Source organism: Populus alba, chromosome 4, assembly GCF_005239225.2.
Source record: "Populus alba chromosome 4, ASM523922v2, whole genome shotgun sequence".
NCBI classification, from domain to species: domain Eukaryota; kingdom Viridiplantae; phylum Streptophyta; class Magnoliopsida; order Malpighiales; family Salicaceae; genus Populus; species Populus alba.
In genome coordinates this window covers 22,088,505-22,093,469 of record NC_133287.1, presented here as the reverse complement: position 1 = coordinate 22,093,469, position 4,965 = coordinate 22,088,505, and positions in this window count along the sequence as shown.

Here is a 4,965-nt window from a genome sequence, read left to right as displayed (position 1 = left end):
ATTTTTTAAAAATTATTTCTTCATAGCATATCAAATCAATTTTTAAATAAAAAATTTGTAAATTTTTTTAAAAATATGAATTTCAAGCATGTTTCTTCCACAAAATTTCAATGTTGTCATTTAAAAATTTTGTAATCATTCCTTCTTCTTTTCTTTGTTTTTTGGTGGTTCAAATTCTTGTACTATTGTTTTATTTTATTAAATAAAGATGCTGAAATGGATCTGAGTCATAGTAATAATTGAGAAGAGTTTACCTATTCTTTTATTTATTCTTGAGGTGTAAGAATCCGAGTCATCATATATTAATTTAAATAGAACAATAAAACGTGAAAGTGTTGTTTGTCTATTTTACTTCTAACTCGTTAAATTATATGCCTTTTGCATAGCAATTGTCGTCCACAATCAATTTTTCGTGTCTAATTAAATTCCAATGAAAATCACTACCTACTGACGAAAATCAAAATCATTGCTCAGCAACGCACAAAATTGAAATTATAGTCTTCTTCCCCTCGAAGCAGAAAATAAATTAAATTTCCAATAAAATCGAACAAGTTTGTTTCATAATGTAATGGGAGAGAAAAAATCAAAGTATGGCAATACCACTGATACTCTCAGAATTGAAAGATGATCTTTCAAAATAAAGAAAAGAATAATAAATATTAATGTCAGTCCCATGTGTTTTTTTTTAATATATAATTCTAGTACAATCAATCCTTTTGGCTTTGAAAACCATAATGAGTATCTTATCAAATTTTTATTGTTTATATTCTTGTTGGGATTTCAAATAGTCACCCTGTAATATAATTTAATTAATAATATCTATAGGTAGGTTTGATTAGAAAAAATTTAATTAAAAAATGAGGAGAAATATTAAGAGAAAAACAATTAAATTGTCATGAAAAGAACTTTAAACAAAATGAACTAAGTTAGCTGAAGAGGGTACTTACATGAAAATACGCAGTGACGGAAAGAATCTAAATTTTGAGTTTTTTAAAACCAAACAAGTTATTTTAATATATATACACATGCGATATTGACTAAACATTGTAACGGGTCGACCGTAAAAGAACTCTTAAAAGGTCTAAAAAAAACGGTTTTCCATGCGTTTCAAGAGGTAAAAGCTACTAATATGAAGGGAACGATCAAAAGCCAAGCAATTAGCAGGTCACCCAGGTGCATGGCAGTGTGGATTTCCCATACCCTAGGGTGGTGGCGTGATGCAGACGTACTAAGCCTCACACAACCCCACATGGCGCTCAAATAACGTATCGTATCCGGGGGCAAGCCTACCTTCACATACGTGACTGTGTTATACGAGTTCATCGGTCAGAGACAGCTAGCGTTAGAGTCTTATATTTTAATTGCTTCTAATAAGTAGGCGTTTACAACCCCTGCTTGTCCGAGCACTCAGTACCACCTTACCCTTGAAAAATTTTCTTAGTTGATCCCATGCAGAGGATCATTTTAGTATTTTATATTAAATCCGATATGTATTAATTTTAAATAGAACATAACTCAAAATATCACAAAGTAAAATTACACTTTAGCCCCTCCTCTCCACAAGAAAAAAAGGCTCGTGAGATATAAATACACTATAAATCCTTTAACTTCTAGATTCATAATCTCTTTATTCTTAATATTTTCAACATATATATTTTCAGAAGCTTATTCTCTAAAAATATCATTTCACTTTCTTCTCTCTATAAAATTATTGACTTAAACATATGAGAGTTCTCGCATCAATCAAAGGAAACCTTTTGCAAGCAACAGTTACCAAGTACTACTAGCTACCAACCACCTAAATTTTTCATATCAAGCCACCAGACACTTTAGCTAGGGAGAATGAATCGGATTGTTTGAGCTAAGAGATTAATTAATTATCCATCACATCAACCTTATTCCTAAGTATCTTGGATTTTGGGACACCATAAATTGGCATCATTTGTGACAACTTGATAAAAAAAACCATCAGTTTCTCAAACTTGTTTTTGAAATTTTCAGGTCATTCCATTGCACACAACCAAAACACATTTGGGTCATAATGCAGGACAAATCTACTTATTACTACAGACACTTTTACCCAACCGAACCTTCAACAACTCATTAGTTAGGTACAACTCTTTACTCGGGTTGTGTTAGCAACCCAAGGTTAAAAATAGATCTTGTCACCCTAACAAGTCTTAGCACCCCCAGCAACATATAATATCCTAGCATCATGACCATTGGCGACACCAGGCACTCATAAACTATTACACTACACAAAAAAGACTAGAAAGAATGATATTCACGAGAGTCCCTTAAGTATCTAGGGGATACCCATGAAATGGACACCGATTACCATAACCTTCATTCCATATCAAGATCCCTAAGATCTCAAGAGCCTAATAAATAAAGGATTATGAGACAGTCTGCACATAAGCATGCTCAGGATAAGAATCATGGGCTATAGATATACCATGAATCCTTCAAACTCCAGGTTCACAATCTCTTCATTCTAAACATTTTTAGCATACATATTTTCACAACTTATCTCTCTAAAATATCATTGTATTTTCTCTCTATAAAGTTATTGACTTAAGTATTTGAAAGTCTCCACGTCCATTAAAATAAATATTTTTGTAAATACTAGTTATCAGTCATCGTAACTTTTCAGGCACCACTAGTTATTAATTAGAAACCACCTGAGTTTTCCATATCAAGCCATAAACAACTTGATTGGAGAGAATAATTCAAATTAGTTGAGCTAAAAAATTAACTGACTATTTAAAATATCGATTTTATTTCTAAACATCTTAGATTTTATAAAGCCATCAATAGAATCCAAAAAATAATCAACTCTGAAGAAAAACGGGTTACCCAATAAATCAAATTCAAGACCCTTTCCGATCGTGATACCATGATGAAAGATGGATCCAAAGACTAGTTAACCCCACATTAAAATAAATATAAAGGTAGAGTACTCTGTTAGACTAGACTTGGTAGAGAAAAGTATTACTTACGTGGTTCAGTGCAGGGAAGGAGAAGGAATCGGGAGGCTCTCTTGTCTCGAAAGTCCAAGCATGTGCATGCGAAATTATTTAATGCATATATATCATTTTCTGGAAATCACATTTCTTTCACCAGTTCTTTTATACAAGTAATATACGTAGTTACTTGAATGGAATTAAGATTTTAAAATGCGTGTGAAAGTAGTTGATGCATCTATTATACGATTATAAAAATTGGTAAACTTTAGAATATTATTAGGTTTAATTAGCTTGTAATGATTACCCTAGAGCTAGCTATACCAAACAAGCTTGGATGTGATTTATGACTATTTTGCTAGGAGATTACTCTATGAATTTAAGTTTTCAACTACGTGCAATGCATGAGATAACATGGATCCTACAGAGCTCACACAGATATATCATCAAAGATATGGAGGCAGGCAGGCAATTGAGGGCTTACCAAGTGATTTATTTTTTTTTTTTTATATATTTGGGTTTAAATTTTATTGTAGATGACTTGTCATCTCCGCGGTGTTACATTACTTACTGGGTTTGTAGGAATGTTCAGTGAGCTGTCAGATTAGTCATGGTGCGCGCAAGCTGACCGAACACCCACATAAATCCAAAAAAAAAAAGAAAGAAAAGAAAAGAAAAAAGATATGGAGGCAGCATCTTCCATTGTTAAGACGTATGGACATGTTCAAGAGCTGAGCTGTAAGCTTGTACGCCTTCACATGGTGGGGGTGGACAGGTGTCTCCATGAAAGTTGAAACCCTACTTCCACGTGAAACCTTTGATTTAGGGTTTTGACTTTTCAAATTTGCGTGCTGCCATTTATGATGACTAGTCTGAAGGAAAAGACTGCTCAGCAGCTGCCCAGGCTGTTCTTGATCATTTTGATAAGACTTCTTGTCTTCTTTCTCGCTTAATTCTTGGCATTTTACAGGCAGCGAGAGGGAGCTTAGAGTGGATTGAAGAATTCTTTTGCCTCAGGACCTTGACAAATCATGATCTGGCGAGGGAAAACTCTAATCGGAGGAGGGGTAGATATTGACTTCACAATCACATGAAAAATATTTTAGTTTTGATTAATTTTAGAATTTAAACGAAAAAAAATAAAATAAACAGTTATTTAGCAGCTAAAAAAAAAAAAAAAAAACACGACGAGAAGATATGGAAACAACATGTTGGCTTTCTTTGGAGTCTGTATTTATTGCGTCATGGTTTTTAAAAATATTTTTGGGTTAAAAATTTATTAAAATAAAATTTTGTGTACTTAACATCATTATATTAAATTCATTCAAAATCATCTAAAAAAAATTAATATTGGTTTAATGCATATTTAAATAAAAAATAATTTAAAAAACATATTATAAGTACTCAATGGTTCTATTATGATCTAAAAAAAAATATAGATCCAGATATTTGTTATGGTTGAAAAAAACAAGCCAGTATATATTGCATAGTGACTATATAAGAACAATAAAAAAAATATTAAAGAGTTAAAGTATTGATGTTCAAAAATAGAAATTAAGGTTTTATGAGTAGAGTTTGTCAAAGGTATGAATTTGTTTCTCTAAATAAGCCAAAGATAACATAAGACAATAACTAAGGTTACCTGTAAAAAAAAACATATCTAAGGTCCAATTTAATAAAAAATATAGGAATGAGTATAAACTTTGCTTTTAATAATATTAGCAATTTGTAAATAAAAGAACAAATAAAGACTTTACAAGTCCTTCTATATTAAGTAGTCTTATAATTATTGGGTTTTGTTGACCTATTTTGAAGTATTTTTAGAGTTTTTATAGTAAAAATAAAGTGTAATAACTTAGAGATAATTTAAAAAACTTATTTTTTATTATTTAAGATTTTATATGATGTATAAATAAGCATTTAAAGAAAATATGAGACTAACCTATATTTTAGAAGTTATATTAATTTTTTAATCTCTTTCTTTTTAAAGATTGAGTTGAAT